The sequence below is a fragment of the Triturus cristatus genome, chromosome 6, assembly GCF_964204655.1.
Source record: "Triturus cristatus chromosome 6, aTriCri1.1, whole genome shotgun sequence".
Classification (NCBI taxonomy): Eukaryota; Metazoa; Chordata; class Amphibia; order Caudata; family Salamandridae; genus Triturus; species Triturus cristatus.
Window position 1 is genome coordinate 1,374,745,244 of NC_140589.1, and position 20,918 is coordinate 1,374,766,161.

Genomic DNA, 20,918 nt, shown 5'->3' on the forward strand with positions numbered 1-20,918 from the left:
ATAAGAAAAAAGCTAAATTTTATAAAAAGAAAAAAAGAAATTGAAGCCATTGCAGCAAAGGCTTTAGAATTAAAAAGGAAACTATTCATTTTAATTTTGAACAGGATGCGTACATTAGATAAAATGGTCAATGTACTGAAATCACAAAGCAAAAGGAAAAGACTAGTGAAAAGAACAAACTTTTGTAAAGTGTTTTTAGGAGAATGGATGCATAGTTCAAGTAGTGAACCTTTTTTTAATGAAGAGAGTTATTTTCAAAGTAATAGTTTGCTGCATGCAGTTGACACCAGAGGTCGTGCTTATGAAGTGAAAAATGGTTGTATAATGGAGAAGGAGAAAATGGTTCCAAGAGATGAGGTACAAGTGATGGCGGATGAGGCTATGGGAAGACGTCCTAAAGCCCCAGTGTACACTTGGAATTGTAGTAGTATTTGCACTGTGCATCAGGAATCTATTGATAAATTTCGTGAGTTTCTAAGAGAATATAGTAAAAAAAGTGTTAAACAGAAGATTAAGGTGCTTCAAAGTCTAGATCCATGCAGAGTGAGAGAGAATACTGGTTTGCAGGGACATTCTCTGGCTTGTCTATCTAGAAAAGTGTGTAAAAGTGTTTTTCATCATTTTAGGATGCTGGCTGTTCATCATACTGAAATGAGAAAGTTTGTGAGACGGTTGTATTTTGCTAAAAGTCCAGCAATAAAGTTAGATGAATTGAAAAGGGCTCTGTTCCGTGGATCGGTATCAGATGTAGAGAAGGTTACTGATGAAATTCAGTTTTGTTACTTTGGTGCAGAACAAGAAAGTGCAGAAAAGGACACAGTAAATGAGGAAGAAGTGGAAGAGAATGTAGAACCCTCTGTAAGTAAGGCATTTAATGATCACATAACAAAATTTGCAATAATCTATAATGAAAGACCAAATATTACTTGTATTTGTTGCCGCAGAACTCATTATAGAAAACAAACCAGGAATGTTGTTCTGTACATAAAAAGTGAAAATGAAGATAATTATAAGTGGAAGGATTTTGCCACATATATATTTCTTGAAAATTGTTTTGAATTGGGTGAAGATCAGCGTATTTGTAAATACTGTTACAACAAGTTAGAGGAAAATAGAATGCCGACCAGAGCTGTACATAATAATTTAGAATTGGATGCTATTCCTGCTGAACTTTCTGAATTAAATACATATGAGTCTATACTCATTCAATGTGTTCATCCGTTCCAGACCATAGTACGTATGGAGCCCAAAACTGGTAAATTACCTCCTTCAGATTTACTGAGAGGTTTAAAAGGTAGAGTGGTGTATTTGCCCTTGGATTTGAAAAAAAATATGGAAACTATTGATGCAGATACTTTGGAAACTGAACCATTAGTTATTCTGGTTAATGGTGTACCTACAAAGAATAAGAAGATTTGGCAGGAGCTGGTAGATGTACGGAAAGTACAAAGAGCAAATTTGTATTTGAAAAGGAATAACAAATGGTATGAATCAATTTATATAGAAGAAGAAGAAGAAGATTTACAAGAAGACACAGAAACACCAACTGGACAAATTGAAAAAGTGGACAAGTCAAAGGAAGAAGAAATTTATGAACATTTTAGCATACATCCTCTTCATTCAAAAGAAGTTATGGGAGACAATATTGATCTGTTACAGATGAAGAAAGCAAAAGGAACTCCCGTGAGTGTATGGGAGGAGAGCTTGGAAGCTCGATGTTTTCCCCAGCTGTTTCCTACAGGAAAAGGTGGACGATACGACGAACGTCCAGAACAGATTCCAGCTTCTGAGTATCGGACTACAAGACTATATGCAGAAGATCCAAGATTTCATCAAAGTATTCCTTATTTGTTCCATCTTTTATTTGAAAGCGACTTGTCTGCATTATCATATGCAGTAAATCACATTTTAAAAAGTGGAGTACATTTACAAAATGTGTCTGCTAAGGATTTTATGGAGAAAGTGCAGCACCGAGATGATCATTTGGAAACACAACTGATCAATCTGATGGCTTGTCAGCGTGGGACAAATGAATATTGGTACCGACGCCATGGTGAATTAAAATGCATGTTACGGAATTTAGGAACACCAACATGGTTCCTTACCCTAAGCTGTGCTGAGTACGCTTGGGATGATTTACTGGATTTTCTACGAGAGGCAAATTCAAACATTAAAAACATCGAATACAAGACAGCAGGAGAACTGTGCTCATTGGATCCGGTTAATGTTTGCAGATATTTCAATCATAGATTTGAGGCTATGATGTCCTTCATCTGCAATAAAAAAAATCCACCTCTTGGAGAAGTAGTGGATTTCTTTTGGAGAAAAGAGTACCAGGCAAGAGGTGCTCCTCATATTCATATGCTGTTGTGGATCAAGGATGCCCCAAAGTTTGGAACAGATACTGATGAAGCAGTGTTATCTTTCATTGAAGAATATGCAACATGTGCTATACCAAAAAGCACAGAAGAGAAAAAGTTAAAGGAGCAAGTTTTACGTTTCCAAAGTCATCGGTGTGGAAAATACTGTCGACGGAAATACAAGAGCAAAGATAAATACTACACTAAATGTCGATTTGGATTTCCTAGACCTGTTCTTTCAAATGGAAGAGTAAACAGTTTTATGTCATCTGTGAGACATACTATTACAAGAAAATCACCTAAGAATACCTACAACCTTAAAAGAAAAGAAGAATCAAAAAATATAAATGACTACAACCCAGTCATTTTATCCATGTGGAATGCTAACATGGATATACAGTATGTAGCTGACAATTCCATTGCTGTTGCTCGATATGTAACGTCTTACATTACTAAATCAGAAAAAACTGAATTGAAAGAAATGTGGGAAGAGATTTCTCACGAGAAGACTGTCAGTAAGAAGCTGTACAGTTTCAGTTTAAAGATGTTATCGCATCGAGAAATTGGATCCTACGAATGTTCAGATAGGTTATCTTCTGCAAGTCTCTACTCGAAATCAAGAAGAATAATTTGGGCAAGTTTAGGCCTTGCAGCAATGAGAAATCAGGTACTGAAATCTGTTGGAGAAATTGAATATTTGGCCGAGAATGACCCAGAAAGTACAGATATTTTGAAATCAAACATGTTGGACACATATTATCCCAAGAGAAGTCTTCATCTAGAGAACATGTGTCTTTATGAAGTGCTGCAGATCTACATTTATTCACGGAAAGCCACAGAAGACATCAACAATGGAAAATATAAAGTCATTGGTGAGGAAGGATGTTTGGTGAAGCAAACAAAAGGAAGTTTGATAAATCACAGGAAGCTGAGTTGCGACACTACTGACAAAAAGGAATTTTACTACTTGGCTCTTTTGCAGCTGTTTAAACCATGGCGTACAGAGGATGAACTACTGGGAGAATTTCAAAGCTATGAAGATTCCTTTAATGCTTGCAAAGACAGCATAGAATGCAGTACTTTCACAAATTATGTGCAAATGTTAAATGAAAAAATTGAACAGGAAACTACAATTGCAGCTGAAGTAGCTAGAGACAGTTCTCAAGACAGCCAAAGTTCAGGAACACTCAGTCAAGATCCCCTAGGACAACCAATAGTTGAAAATGAAGCTGCAATAGCCATGAATGAAGTGGAAACGGCTATGAATCAAACTCAAGAAGAATTTATAGACTTACCAAATTTGGAAAGACAACTGAATGAAGAGCAGCAACAAATTTATGAAGAGATCAGAAACAAAATTGATCACGGATTACTACATGAAAAAAAAGAGTGCTCATGCACATCATTTCATCCAATCAGGATGTATGTAAGCGGACAAGCTGGAACTGGAAAAAGTTTCTTAATAAAAGTCATCAGAAGCTACCTACAGCAAAAAACGGATTCAACTTTGTCTTGTGTGGTTACTGCTCCAACTGGGTTAGCAGCATTTAACATAAAAGGAATCACCTTACATCGTTTGCTAATGTTACCAGTGGAGCATGAGAACAAAATACAATACCACAAGCTAACTGGAGAAGCATGCTTGGAAGTTTCAAGAGTATTGAAGAAGATGCAAGTTCTCATTATTGATGAGGTGAGCATGGTATCAAACTTAATGCTTGCCTTTGTGCATTTAAGAATGCAGCAAATTCTAAGGACAGACTATGACGTGTTATTTGGTGGAAAACATGTCATAGTTTTTGGGGATCTTCTACAGCTTACTCCAGTTAAAGGACAACCAGTGTTTAATACTGTGACACATGAAGACACAAAGAAGTCATTGGGAAGCATTGGTAATGCAAATATTTGGTCCTTCTTTGAGTACAAGGAACTTACAACTAATATGAGGCAAGCAAACGATGAAGAATATGGAAGTATTCTGAAAGATATCAGAATTGGACTACTCACTGAAGCTGGCACAAAAGCATTACTGAGTCGGTTGCTACATAATTTATTTCCAAAGGAAGAAATAGTTGCAGAGAAGATATACAAGAACATTGCAGAAAAGAAAAGTGTCATCTGCTTAATGCCAACTCTACGTGAATGCTCAATATTCAATGAGGAGCTTTTGAAATTGGAAAAGGAAGAGATTAGGAAATTGGAAGCAGTTGACAAAATTCAGGATGGAAGAATTACTATCACATTAACAGGCAAACTGAAAAATAAATTGGATTCACTAGAGAAGAACATTTCCAAAACTGCTGGATTAGAAAAAAATCTATATGTTTGCATGAACTGTAGAGTATTTTTAAGGAGAAATTTGGATGTTGAAAAAGGCTTAGTAAATGGAGCTATGGGAAGAGTTGTTGGTTTTATTAATTATCAGAAAAAAGATGGAATTGAATGTTTAAAAATAAAATTTGATCAGATAGAAGAAGTTATAGACATTTGTCGTTGTTCAGTTCGTTTCATGCTTGTGAAAGACTTATATGTACAAAGGAAACAATTTCCGTTTTCTCTAGCATATGCTGTAACTATTCACAAGTCTCAAGGATTGACTGTAGATTGTGCATTTGTAAACATTGGTTCAACTGTGTTCAAAGAAGGTATGGCTTATGTAGCTTTGTCACGAGTGAAAACATTATCTGGTTTATTCATGATAGACTTTGATGATTCAAAAGTTAGTGCTGATACAAACTGTGTAAAGGAGTATAATAGATTAAGAAGAACCTATGCTCCTCATTTAGGTCAGTATCCTGTGTTGGAAAAACGTGTAGTTTCTCGAAAAAGGAGAATTGAGAATATCTGTAATGAGGATGTAGAGAGGAGGAAAAAAAAGAGGAGTGAAGAAATTGCAAGCAAAAAGAAAAAGGAAAATGTTGAAGAGGTTGTAGGTTGTCATTTTGAAAATAGCTCTGGTGTCAACTGCTACGCTAATGTAGTGCTGAATGTTGCATTTTATCTGGAAAGTTTGCAAGAGCAGATAATAGTAAATCAGACAAAAAGATTCTGTTCTGAGTTGAGTCTCCTTTTTCAAAAGCTGAGTAATGATACAACTCAAATAGAAAGTGCTACTGAAATTAGAAAACTTTTAGATGTATGTTCAGGACGAACACAGTTTTCTCAAAATGTACAGCAAGACGCACAGGAATTCTTGATGTATTTTCTTCAGGTACTGGAAGAAGAAGGGGTGCCAATTGAAAATATGTTTGGTGTCTCTTATAAATGGGAACATAGTTGTGAAAACTGTTTGAATACATGTGGCTCTAATGTTGATTCTGAAAGGTTTATTTATTTAACATTGCCAGACAGTAAAACAGTCACTTTTGCTAAATTAGTTAAAGATGCTAATCATAGCATGGAATGCGGTGAGTGTAAATCTGACATGTTTTCAACGTTAATTTTAAAGGAATACGGACAGTATGTAATTTTAATGATACAACGATGTAAAGCTGATGGTTCAAAATTGGATACTTTAATAAAGAAGTATATAGGACAGCAATTATCAATTTCAGGAAAATCTTTTGTAACAGTTGCAATAATTTTCCATGAAGGACCTACTGTAACTTCTGGACATTACACAGTTTATCTTAAATGTGAAAAAGGCTGGACACTGTGTAATGATTCCCAATTGATTTTCAAGCAACGTTTGCCTTTTGATTTAGCAAATTCCTATCTAATCTTCCTGAAACCTAAATTTTAGAGAGACTTGGCAAGATCTGTACAAAACAATTTTACCATTTGATTGGATTACCATTGGAATTTACAAATAAAAAGATTTTTCAAATTACCATTTGGCCTAAAGGAAAGGTAACCAATTGTATTGTGGACTTATTTAATTCCTAATTAATCTTTCGGAAAACAAACATTTTAGAGAGAATCGGTAACATCTGTACAATTTAAATTTTGGAATTTTATTGGATTACCATTGGAAATTTCATCAAAAAAGATTTTTAAAATTACCATTTGGCCTAAAGGAAAGGTAATCAATTGTATTGTGGACTTATTTAATTCCTAATTAATCTTTCGGAAACCAAAATTTTAGAGAGAATCGGTAACATCTGTCCAATTTAAATTTTGGAATTTTATTGGATTACCATTGGAAATTTAATCAAAAAATAATTTTAAAATTACCATTTGGCCTAAAGGAAAGGGAACCAGATGTATTGTGGAGTTATTTGAGATATATTATTTTTGTGATTATGCTTCTGTAACAAAATTGTCAGACGGTATTTTAAAGAAATAGTTATTGTTATTAGATGAAATTTTTTTTGAATATTTTGCATTTCTATAATGTTATGTTTTAGTGAGAAGAGATTCTGGGCTTTTTTAAAACAATCTTTGAGATTGTTAATTTTTTTTTGCCCGCTGTTAAGTGATGAATGCAATTGCTTTCACGATTTATAGTGAAATGCAATATATTCTGAAAACAGCAAAAAAAAGGCAAAAAATAGTTTTTGGGAAAATATGTAAATACGTGTACTGTATTATAAAATGTTTTATTAAATATTAATACTTTTCTCTTTTTTTTCAGATTGAGAAAGAAAATTTTCGAAAAATAAAGCCATTTTTATAAGCAATTTCAATTAAATTTAAAAATATAATTAAATTTTTGGGTGGGTCAGGTAAGTCAGAAATTAGATGGTCCCTTTCTTCCACTTCTCCTCAAACAGATTTTCAGTATTTAGTTATTAACCCTCAAGGACCTTGTAATGTGATAAATGTTTTTTAGTGTTTTTTAAAAAAAAAAAATACGCTTACCGTACGCGTACGGTAAAAAAAAAAAAAAAAGTTTTTCAGAAAAAATTTAAAAAAATTGAGAGGTAAGGTTGGCTCTTAAAAGAGCCGTTGTGTTCATGCAGGGACAGAGGAAAGGAAGAATGGGAACATTAGCTGGTAGGACAAATGTGCTGGTCTATTTTGTTGTTAATGAGGGGAAGACTAGTCTCCCTATGAACAATTAGACCATGGCAAAATGGACACCGCATAGTAACCCTTGCAAACCGATGGTTAGTTTCCACAGGACCAGAAAGAGGTGAATCTGCCCCCACAGATGAAGGGCTCTGCTGAGCTTCCGAGCTGCTGTGGATGTGCTTGCTCGACTTACTGAAGGGTTGCCTCTAGTATGTCGTGCATGTGTCCTAGGGTGTACATCATGAAGGTGTCTCAACATAGTGTGATTCCCGAAGGAATACTTCTTGTTGGGATTACCTCTCGAAAGTACACGCTGGCACAGCTTGCAAGTCACCAAGGCAGCATTGACTTTTTTCTCGCCCTCAGGAAAAGTAAAATACTCCCATATAAAAGAGCTCTTTTGTTTCCTCCTTCTCTGCCTGATGGTGGTGCTGCTAGCCTCACTCTCAGAAGAGGAGTGCTGGTCTGCCATCGTATCCCAAAGACAAGTCAGCTCCTTCTCCTAAGGGATCACAAGCAGAAATGAGGGGAATGGGTGTGGTGTAGGAGAGTTCTAGAACTGAAACTACTTTTAACCAATGAAAAGTTTTGTTTCTTGATCACATGACCCACCGTGCGCGTACGTTACGCTTACGGTGTGCTAATATATCTTACCTGTTTGGAAAAAAAAAAAAGAGAAAAATTAATATATAGCAAAATTTTTTTAAATTAAGCATAGTGTTTTAAGAGAATATAAAGTAAAAAAAAAAAAAACACTTGCAAAGAAAAAAAAAAACACGTTTAATATAAGAATTTGTAAAAAAAAAAACATAAAAAATCAATGAAAAAACCATGGGAATCACACCTGTTATAGGTAAGAATTAGCATTTAAAAAACCATACAAATTCACTGAAAAAACCATGAGTTTCACACACGTTATAGTTAGGAATTAGCATTTAAAAAACCTTGCAAATTCACTGAAAAAACCATAGGTTTCACACACATTATAGTTAGGATTTAGCATTTAAAAAACCTTGCAAATTCATTGAAAAACCATAGGTTTCACACACGTTATAGTTAGCGGACATTTCACTCATAAAAAACCATTGAAATTCCCCCGTTATAGTTAGTTAAGCTAACTGTAACTCGCGCACCCGCAATCCACTGCTGATGACGTAACATATTACATCACTCATGACATGGTCAGTGACATCACTCATGACATCACTGATGACATCTCAAATGACATCACTGATGACATAATCCAGTGAATGTGTATTTTTATGACAATTAAATATGTTTTATATATGTATATCTTAAGGTCGATGGAAAAATAAATGGGTATATAAGTGTCAAAAAGGATGATTTGTTTTTGAAAATTTGATTGTGTAACTGACTGATTAAGTGTATCTTAGTGAATACATGCCTTAGTGAGTAATGTTTAAATATGTAATTATCTGTATCAGTCTCTCACTTTGTGTATAAGTGGCTGCATGGGTTGGTGAGTAGCTACATTGGTGTTTTTATTGGATTTTAGGTTGTTTTTTGAGTATCAGTCTGAGTGTCTGTATGGTTCGGTGGGGGGTATTACGTAGTGCATAGGTGCATGAATGATTGACTCTCTGGTTGTATGTGTTGAAGACAGCATGTGTGCATGACTGTATGGTTGGATGAGTGTGTGTATGGGTGTGTTAGTGAGTGAATGACTGTCTCAATAGTGTCTTTATGAGTTACTAAATATGTTTTAAAGAAGTATATTTGACTATTGGTGTATATAAGTGAGTATGTGTGAGAGTGAGAGATTGAAACAGTTCCTGTATGAATAATTATGTGTTTTTATTAGTGATTATTTAAAAGAGTAAGTATGTGTAAGTTTCTGTAGAAGTACGTGATGAGGTGTGTGTATAACTGAATATGCAAGTAAATGGATGTTTGACTCATTATTAGCATGAGTGACTATGTGTGTGAGTAACTCTATGGATGAGTGACAATGTGTAACAGGATGTATAGGTGTATGAGTACATATGATGAGTGAGTACATGTATGAGTGACTGTACAGGACTGTTGGTGAATGAGTGGATGTGTATGTGGATCTTAGAATTACTGAATAGGTTTTTGTAACTGATATTGGTATGTCCATTTTTTTGAAAATTTCAGTCTCTATTTTTGAATGTTTGTATGAAAGGTTATATTAGGGTCAGAGGAGGTCTACCACTCTGTCACAAGGATGATGTAATCAGTGATGTCATTTGAGATGTCATCAGTGATGTCATGAGTGATGTCACTGACCATGTCATGAGTGATGTAATATGTTACGTCATCAGCAGTGGATTGCGGGTGCGCGAGTTATAGTTAGCTTAACTAACTATAACGGGGGAATTTCAATGGTTTTTTATGAGAGAAATGTCCGCTAACTATAACGTGTGTGAAACCTATGTTTTTTTCAATGAATATATATATATTACCTACTGGCGGTCGCCAGTAGGTAGTTATAGTTAGGACCACGTTTCCATAGGAAAACCTCAACATTCTATTTTGAATAACTTTGGCGCCGGTCGACGAATCCTCGCGAATTTCTCAAAATAGGTGGGGCGCTACGCTCCGCTCCTACCCTGAAAGTCTCGGGGGGATTCGTCAAGCGGGGGCTGAGATAAAAGGGGGGTCCCAAAACGCGTTTTTCCCATGCATTTTTCCATAGGACCTTTAGAACGAGCTACAGCCCGAACGGCTGAACAGAATTACTAGAAATTTGGCAGAGAGGTAGTCCCTAGGTCAAGGAAGTGCCTTTTGTAGGTTTGGTGTAAATCTGTTCAGTAGATTCTGAGAAAATAGCCTTTAAATCAATATATATATCTGAGCCCGCTTACGGTACGCTTACCGTACGCTTACCGTACGCTTACCGTAAGCTTACGGTGGCGTGCGCGAGCTCGATTCTGATTGGCTCTTAGATCTTAGTAAACATTCGAATCGGCCGAAACCAGGAAGCGGCGTCCGCCATTTTGTCTCTCGCACTGAGTGTTGTTTATCAAACATGATGGCCAAAAACATGTTACGGGGCTGTTTTGACAACTCCCTCCCACATAGTCATGTTGAGGGAGTCCCCAAACATCCCCCAAGAGCAAAAACGGTTTTATTTTTTTTTCGGCAATTTCGCGGGGTACGCTTACCGTACGCTTACCGTACGCTTACCGTAAGCTTACCGTACGCTTACGGTAAAAAAATAAAAATAAAAAAAACACTATCCACACTTACCCCACCCCCTGTGCTTTTGGTGGCCGCAGGCCACCAAATGTGCAGGGCTTATTAATAGAGAAAAAAAACGTAATTTTGGCAACATGAAATTATAAAATCGAAATAAAAAAAACACTATCCACATTGACCTCACCCCCTGTGCTTTTGGTGGCCGAAGGCCACCAAATGTACAGGGCTTATTAAAGTTGATAAAAACCGTGCACGGAACGAACTGCGTTAAGTGGGCGCGCACGCCACAAATGGCGTAAAGTAACTTAGCATTTAAAAAACCGTACAAATTCACTGAAAAAACCATAGGTTTCACACACGTTATAGTTAGGAAATAGCATTTAAAAAACCTTGCTAATTCACTGAAAAAACCATAGGTTTCACACATGTTATAGTTAGCTGGACATTTTACTGATAAAAAACCAATGAAATTCCCCCGTTATAGTTACTGTAGGCAACTATAACTCACGCGACCGTAATCCTCTGCTGATGACATATGTGTCTTTATGAAAAAAAAATATTTGTAATATATGTATAGCTAAAATTTAATGGAAGAAGATATGGGCAAATAAGTGTCTAAATACAGTATTAGCATCAGCAGAGGATTGCGGTCGCGTGAGTTATAGTTGCCTACAGTAACTATAACGGGGGAATTTCATTGGTTTTTTATCAGTAAAATGTCCAGCTAACTATAACATGTGTGAAACCTATGGTTTTTTCAGTGAATATATATATATATATTCCCAAAGTTTGCCCAAAAGCTTGAGAACGCACTCAGCAGCAGCAGTTCACATGAACCTTTATTTGAGGGAAACCGGCATTACAGTCCAAATTTGTCGTGTACCTGACCGGTTTCGGAGCCCCCTGCTCCTTAATCATAGGCATGGCATGGCTGATGTCTGCAGGTATTTCCAAGCATTTTAAGCCGGATGGTGATTGGCTTATTGCCCCTCAGTGGGCCGCTCAGGTGCGTGTTTCTTTACAAGGCATGCTGGGTTTAGTAGTTTGCTTGAAAAACAATCATTACCCCTCGTTGGGCCCTGCATGAGACCAGTTTTTTTAACCTTATTAACTACCCTCACACAGTCTAGTAGTGTCATGCTTCCTCATCGGGTTCAACCTGACTTATAAAGGTCAGGGTGGGCTCAACCATATTTCAGGGAACACTTAAGAGAAGTCGACCGGGGACATAAAGATTAAAAATCCTTCAACAGCTCCAAGGTATCCCTTTATTGGTGGAGTTATTAGGGATATTAAAAGGGGAAGTTGGCTATTGATGATATGATGGTCCTATGACCCTAGTTTTAGGTGCATAAGTGCTCCCTGAAATACGGTTGAGCCCACCCCGACCTTTAGAAGTCAGGGTAAACCCGATGATGGGTTATATATAAAAAAGGGATTTTTTCCTTACCTGCCCTTAAACGGACAGTGCACCACCTGAAGAGAGTAGTGTGCCACGTATCACACATACACAGGGTGGGATACTTCTGGTTTGTAAGTATTGAATAGGGAGGAAATATGCCTCAAACACCCCTTCCACACAGTGGAAGATCCTCTCCACCTTTCTGACTTGGGAGAGGGTTCATCCACCCTTTTTGCAGGCCTTAGATATGTCATTTCTTTTGAACGGCCAGTCTCTTAACAATAGTGAAATATTGTATGCAATGGTAAATTTCCCGTCAAATTGATACACCTCAAAATTCATGCATGCAAAGATGCTGGCAATTCACAAAGGTAGTCTATCACAACTATAGAAAAAGACTGAAACCGTTTTTCAAAGCACTTTGTGCTTCCATGTTCAACTGGTGTGCCAAATTTCCACATTGTGACTGGAAAATCCCAACACTGATTCACAGATGGTGGGTTAGTGGACATTTCCATGCACACACATGCATGGTAATATGAAACATTTCCAGACTGGAGAGATTTCAATATCCACAACTGTAGCAATGGGGCTGGTGTGAGACTATTTCTGAGTGGTTCCACTTGCAAAAGTTGGTAAACAACCAGTAAACAGTAGATTTTTAGGTATTTATGAGCAAATTCCAAGCAGTTTCCAACGCCGGAAATACATTCAAATCTACTACTGATTTGGGCAGGAGTAAGTTTTTTTGCTGCAAAGCAATGGAGACGGAAGTAAGGGAAAGGTAATTTCCTCAAGTAATTTTATCATTTCCAAAAGGGAGGCAAAACTTGGCAAGAGAAAAAGCACATTGGTGTCTGACTGATGCAGGCAGCATTTTACATGTGCCTGTAATTCTCCATTATAAAATTTCGAATCTACGAGCTTCTATCATAAAGCTTTTTCCATGAGTAGGCATGTCCTACTGAAGGTTTATGTGTTGGTTAAACCTGGCTATCCATGCATGTCACACAAAGAGATGGGTGCACTGTTCTCCAGGCTTAGTTGAGATGTGCTACTAATTTTCCAGACTTCCTTGTGTAAGACATGGAAAACAATACCAGAAAAAGCATTGTGAATGAGGACTGGATATACAGGAGTAACTCACACCTAAAACAGGAGTTAGGCACAAAATCTCACAGAAAAAGCCTGTAGAGATTTATTTATTCATTTATTTGAAGGTTTTATATAGCGTGAACAAGAACCTTGCGCGTATCAGACCACTTTACAGGGCAGATGTAGGGGACAGGTACAAGCATAGCAATAATAGCAATAAAAGTATATGTGATTCACATACAAGGTGATAACTAATACAAACTAGTAGTGATATGATAGTGATAAGTAAGTAATTCAAGTAAATTTAGCCATGAGAATCGATTTCACTTCTTTTTTTAAGGAGGCAGTAGAGGGGTTCAGTCTTGTTTCTGTGGGCAAAGCATTCCAGATCCCGGGCGCCATTCCCAAGACGATCCATTTGCAAGATTCCTGGAGCTCCTGTAGGATATATTACCACAAGAGAGTACCAGTTTCTGAGCTAGATAACTCAGAGTATTGTGATGTAGTGCCTTGTGTTTCATACAAGCGATTTTCAGATGAATTCTAGCCTTTAACGGTAGCCAGTTGAGGGCTCTAAGGTCTGGGGAGATGTGACAGTTTCTTTTTGAGCCAGTGATGAGTCTAGCCGCTGAGTTGAGTGAAGCTCTTAGAGGGGCCGTCATCGATCTGGGGAGGCCGCATAGGGCAACACTCCCATATTACACTCTTGGGAGTACTAGGACTCAAACTGCCTGTTTGAAGTCATTAGCTGGCAGGAAGGGAGTCAGTCTTCTCAGGGTGTTCATGTGGAAATTTGCTCCTTTTGTAGAGGCGCTGATATGGTTTTGCATATTTAGGTTTCTGTCCAACGTCACTCCCAGCCATTTCGCTGAGTCGACAATGAGAGGTTGCCCTTTGAGTGCTGTTAGGTGATTCAGCCAGTTGAGGATGATGGTCGATTGGTTGGGGGGGGGCGATTAAGAGGAATTCAGTTTTGAGGGTGTTTAGTTTCAAACGGTTTTGGGCCAGCCATGTTTGAGTTTTTTGTAGCATTGAGTTGAGAGATTTGATGTCCTCAAGTGAGTGGATCTTTACGTAGAGTTGGGTGTCATCTGCGTACATGTGAAAGTGGACCTTGGAGAGACTGAGAAGTTCGGTTAGTGGTTCCATGAAGAGGTTGAAAAGTGTTGGTGAAAGGGAGGATCCTTGCGGTACTCTTAAAGTGACTGGGGCGGGGTCAGATAAGGATTGATTAACCTTGAATCTTTGAGATCTATTTTGGAGGAAAGAGGTGAACCAAGTAAGCACAGATCCAGACAATCCCATTCTGTACTTCAGGAGCTCTAGCAGGTTGTCGTGTTTGACGGTGTCAAATGCAGATGAAAGGGCAAGTAAGATTAGTAAACAGGCTTCATTTTGGTAAAGGATTTTTAGTGCGTCGTCTATATTGTATATATTGTAGAAATATTCACTGAATTCATGAGACATTAAAAGCAGTCCTATATTTACTCCAATCACAGCACAATATTAGTAGATAGGTAACTTTTTTCGTCTTAATCTCTGTAACAAAATTAGAGATATCAGAGGCCTATTCACAAAGCCATTTTGTAGTAAGTAAAGTGGTACTCTCGTAGAACTCTTTTATGTACCACTACATGCATTTGTGAATTGGCCCTAAAATGTCTAAAATAGGAATATAATGGAATATTCAGGGAATATCCATATATATTTTTTTGATAATTTATAAAAAGTGCTTAAAATTTCAGTTAGAGGGCAAAACAACATAACCTTTACGCTAGAGCAAAAAAAAGAGAGCAAAACCACATCCACCATTTTTTATGCTTGTTGATCAGTCAATCAATCAATCAGGATTTATTAAGTGCTGATAATCACCCGATTGGCCATCCAGGCACTTGCAGGTCACTGGAGGCTTATTCGAACAGCCAGGTCTTGAGGGCCATCCGGAATTCCAGAAGTGAGTTGATGGTTTGGAGGTGCTTGGGGAGGTTGTTTCAGGTCTTTGCTGCGTGATATAGATTAGGGGAAACATATTTTACTACAGTCCATTACATTTCATGATTTCTGCACGAGGGAAAATAGCAGAAACTGATTGTGAAGCTATTCATAAAAATATGTTATCACATGTATTATTCAGACATCATTACAAATTTGAGAATTTACTATATTATTTATAGCCCCTAAATTAAGACTTTTACAAAGAAATTAGAGTAAATTCCTCTTGTATCTAAGCAATACAAAATGTAATATTTTGTTCTTGTTTCAAGTAACCAGATTTGCAGTTAAAAGGTAAAGAATATTTATTTTCGAAATGTCTTCTCATTCAATTACAAAACAAACAAATTGTGTGAAATCAGGTTACTTCAAATTTTGCTCTGGTGTAAAAGTAGGAATTGGTGCAAATTGAGTGTTTCTTTTTTCACAATAGTGCAAAGTTTATGTGATATTGTACTTAATTTTGTGGTGCAACTGGGGCCATATTATGTATGCAGCGTATTTTCCAGGCTAGTGCTGGGCGTACCTTTCAAAAGTTGCACCCAGCGCTAACCAGCAAAATGCGCTGCATTAAAGTTAATGTGCTGCCCCCAGGGCAGCCGCAAACTTGCGCTGACCATGGGAGCAGCGCATTTAGATGAAAAACAGAGAAGCTGGTTTGAAGCTGCTCCATGTTTCACGGTGCAGGCGACAACCCGCCTGCACTTTGAAGGGGGATTAGAGATCCTCCTGCAGGCAGGTTCAGTGAGTGACTGTACCAACCTGTGAGGGGATATCTGGGGGCGGTCCATGGGAACCCCCTTTTTTCCCTCCAGAGGGCTGCCATCAGGGCGGACAGTCACTGTGCCACCGTGGCACAATGTGTGCCACCTGACAGCTGCTTTGCCTCTGAGCTCACGTCTGTAATATACGCCCCCATGCAACTGAGGGAACACGTTCTCATAATCACGCTGATGCTTTATGTGTGCCATCGCTATCGGTACTACAGAAGGGCACTCCCCTTCTGTAATACCAAAGTGCTCCATGGGTGCACAAAGCGGACACAAATGCCCTTTGTGCCCCAAGGGCACTCCTGTAATACAGTCCCTGATGTACTAATCAGTATTGAGTCCCAAAGCCCATGCCTCATGAATTTTACTTAGGGTAGTCACATTTTGCGACCCTCTTCAAATGGATGTGTACACACGTATGGCAACTTACGTGGGACAGTAACATTCATCCTCACATTGGTATTCCCATTATCTCAATAGTTCTTATTTAACAGCTGCCCATGCCCCTTAAAAGCAAAGATTCTTTAAAAATATTTTAACAGGCTGGGAAGACAACCTCATGGGGAATATGTCATGGTTCCCTGGACCACAGTGTTTTTCCCCCAGGATATCAGCCATCATTTCTAAAAGTGTAGCTATCCTATATGGATAGATTTCTCTTTGTGAATCAGTTACCATACCTACCTAACTGGCACGAGGACTTAACTCACACCTATCTGTTAGACCCTCACTAGCCCTTTTGCCTTTCTGCACAATGTGTACATCTATTTGTTTTTCCACTGTGATCTGAAATATCAAGAGGCTCAAAGGGACATCTTCGTGCTGCACAATCTGCCAAATAAATAAAAATGTTATCTGATATTATGGTGGGTGTAGGAAGGAAACATATATGGATGAAAATACAAGGTGAAAGATAAAATGCTTGCAAAATCTCAGACACTGCATTCCCACAATGCCGCTACAGATAAAGACCAGCCATATACAAAACAGCTTTGGCCCTGCGCAGAAATAAACGGCCCAGCACACACTGCTGGGTGACGTCACTCAGACTGAGAAAGACAACCCAAAACAACACCATAGTAAGGTCAGGCATACACACGAGTCTTATAAAAGCAATGAAAAAAGTGAATACAATTACAGAAATGTCAAGCAAGACCTAAAAATGTGTCAATACAAATCAACATGTGCTTGAGTAGAACATATCTATTTAAGCTTCGGGGTTCCTCTGGTACTTATGTCACTGGATCGCACTTGCACTTCGACTGGTATATTTAAAAGTAAACTTCCTTTGAGCTATAGTGGTTCTTAGAGAAGTTGTACTAATGTATAATTCTTTTTGGAAGGCACTAATTGAATCGGTTCATAACTTACCACTGAAAACTAATTGAATACATTGAATACAAAATTAGATTTAATTGAATACATTGAAAACAAACGCATTTCTGTCATCCGAGCAGTTATGCATGTTTCATGTTGATTAATTCCACTTTCCATGCCATTACACATTGCAATTCAATCAACTGAAAGTATACACCGTGGATGCATATCTTTGCTGCGACTTAAAGACAAATTAGCACATGCTGTAACAAAATAGTCTGTTCCAATCTGTGGTCAGCCAGTAAGAACATCAGCATCAAATATTGTTATTCAGCTAGGAAATGAGAGGCAGTGATAAAATGCACTGATAGGAGAGAAACAGAATGCAGCTAATGCATCTCTTGAAAACAAGATATCATATTATGGGAGTCAAATTAGAATATCTTCGAAATCTCAAGGGTGGAATTTAAAATGTTTATTTACTTAGGAAGCAAATATATAAGACGTTTCATCCTAGCTTGCTTTCCATGGGCAATGCTAACTTTAAATGACATATCAAGGCAAGCCCATGATGCAAAAGTTTCCTTCATCAAGGTGTTATGTGCATTGCAGTAAGTGTGATACAAACCAGCTAAAAAGTAAAAACATAAAACGTTTCCATAAACAAATTGACATCTGTATGCAAATAAAAACACAAACATCTTAATGTTAACACTGATTAAAGTCCCCTTAACTCTTTAAATACTCAGGTTAGCCCCTCCCCCACCCACGGTGCTGGCATCTTTTAGTTTTTAAGGTCTGGCAAGTGAGCTGAAATCATATGTATTTAATATACTCACTTATAAAGAATTTCAACCAGCCATATTCATTTTTTGTTCTGTTGTGACATTCACATGTTTCCTCCACCCACTGCCGTATGAGGCAAAGATTCAGTCCACTTTCGCCATTGGCTTAACTTGAAAGGTATTGCCTGGCATTCCTCCCTCTGGTACCTTGTTCGGCCAATACGTATTCAGGGCCGATGCCAGAGATGTCAATTAGAGTCCCAGGAATACGTGAATTAATTCACCTTACTTAATAGGAGTGGAGCTTTTCACATCAGATGGGGCCCGGAATTCAGTCATTTTGAATTATTGTTTGACTTGTGTGGAATGTAAACACTTCACCTTCCCCAGTATTGACGAGGCCACAAAGATATTGGGAAAAACAGGTCGATCTTCCTCATAGAGCAATTCACCACCAGAACCTTTACGATTGTAATGGTTAGGGATTGTGGCGGATACTATACATAATGTATGTTTTCCCGCCTCACCCTCATGACCGAATGCCACCCTACCCTAGGAGGACCAGTACTATTGATTTATATCGGACGTCTGGGAAATTTCATTAACAAGGAGAATATTTAGCAAATTATTTTTATGTTTATGACTTTGAAAGTTATGGAATAAAATGGTGCCAAAGAAGATAAATTGTATGCATTTAGCTACCTTGGCTCTTCGTAGTTCGGACTATGGACTGTATTTGCATGCATATTTACGTGTTTGTGGAACTGGGACATTGGTAAAATTGTGTGATATTTCTGCCTGCTAATTGAATTGGCCTGTCCTATTATAATTGACTAAAGAATTGTAAACTATTTACCTGTTAGGCAAACTAATCTCTGCAGAGAACCCCCTTGTATTTGTTTTCGATATGAGCACATTTAGCTCTTTTCACAAAGACCACATCGGCACAAAAAGTAATTCCCTTCAGTATCAGTGACTACTATGACAATGTAATCTTCTTGTGTTCTTCGTGTGGTCAAACATATTTTAACTTTTTAGCCAATGCTATTTTTTATATATTGCCACGTGTCCAGTAGCTCCCCAACAGTAAAGTTTCACAGAAATCGTGATTAATCAAAACAAACATTGGCAAAGCTAAAATACTGGCAGCCTATGCTAGACCTATTGGCTTTGCTAATGTTTGTTTGACAGTCTGAGTAGTTCATGGTTAAGCCTACAAAAGTGATCCAGGCCATTTTTGTGTCACTCTTTTTCCCATACATTGGAGATTGCAAAGGTTCTAAGGTTTGGGATTTACCCTGGAGAGTCCGGAGAATAACAGAATGTTGTTTAGCAGCAACAAAAGATTTGGGGGCAGATTTACAAGCCCCTTGCACCACTTTTGTGCTGGCGTTGCATCACTTTTGTGACGCAGCCACGGTGCAAACAATGCGGCCAATTTACAACGTGATGCATCTAGGGAGATGCGTCACGTTGTAAAGCCCTGCGTCACTATATACTTACGTCAGGTAGAATGTATGCAGGGTCCCACGCAGGAAAGTCTTGTAGAAGTGACCCAATGAAATCTACAAGATATCACTGCGCCACTTCTAGGATGTCACTGCGTCAAAAATGATGCCTCATTGAAGCAGCGTAAGGAGTGACGCAGTATAATGAGTATAGACCTCACCATGCATTGCTGGAGTTGCGTCATGCTTGCGACCTGACTGCAGCAATGCCTGACTTTTGCGCCAAAAGATGCATCAGAATTTCTGACGCATCTGTCAATCCTTGCGCCATGGTGCGCCGCATTGTAAATACGGCGCACCCATGGTGGCGCAAGGGTATTGCAGGCTGGCGCAGGGAAACTAATGCATCTCGACAGATGCGTCAGTTTCTTGTAAATCTGCCCCTTGTTGTGCTAAGATAATACTTGATCCAACTTTCAGAAACAGCAAGAGGAAAAAAGATATCTTCTCCGCAGTTTTTATTTTATTTTATTAGTAGCAATCAATCTTTTTTGCTTTTAGGATTTCTAATTTATATCTACATACAGCTTGAACGGAATGAGGCTTAAAACCTATGAATGAACACAAAAGGTTATACTTTTCAGAGGCAATTTTATTTTTGTGCGAGTGGTTACTTTCTTTCATTGCTCAAGTTTTTCCCAAAAAAGCAAATGATTGACATAAATATATAATAAAAATAGGGAGCAAAAAAGAGACATAGGTTCTCATTTGTACGTTTTTGGACTGAATTCTGATCTACAAAACGAATATACTATTATGTGCATCAGACTCATCCGTTCACAGAGTAATACTGTTTTGGTCAAGTGTCCAAAAACAAGCAAAACCCAGACACATCAACTGATCCATAGCTTACTATAATTTATCATTCTGTAGTAAACATTTGTCACTTCATAATGAATGTCCATGATTTAAAAATGTGTGTTAAGAAAGCAAGGAATTTTTCAACTGTCCTTAAAAACCTGAGTTTATGGACAGGAGTTATTATACCCACTTTGAACTATGATTTACCCGTAATGTCAGGTTAATCTGAGGGCAATATTTACATGCTGACTTACAACTCAAACTAACTAATATAGAAACATTTAATAGGTGATAACACCTTTCCTGCTAAAAATGTTATACACATATGTGGGTGGTATTATCGCATGATACAGGCAACACCCGAACAGACGCTCATGGGATGAGAGAAAATGATTTGATTCCATTGACCTTTGGGCCCCTTATGAGCCTGTACCCAGAAAAACCTGCCAATCTCAGACATGCCTGAAAATTAAACGCATGGGGGAGTCTAGGGTGGTATGGCTTGTATGGGTCTCACAAATGCCCTTCTCAGAATACCCTGCAATCAACAAACAATGTTTCAAAAAATGTATAGGCCTGAAAATGACTTATATTGTAAGGAACAGCAAAGCCACCTACCCAATCAATAGATTTACAGAAAAGGAAAGCTTCTACCATTTAGTGTTTCCATGCTTCTACAGTATGCTGTTTATATTGGTGGGCCTATTCAATGAGACAGAATGACTCAAAAAAAGACTTCAATTATCCATTTGAAA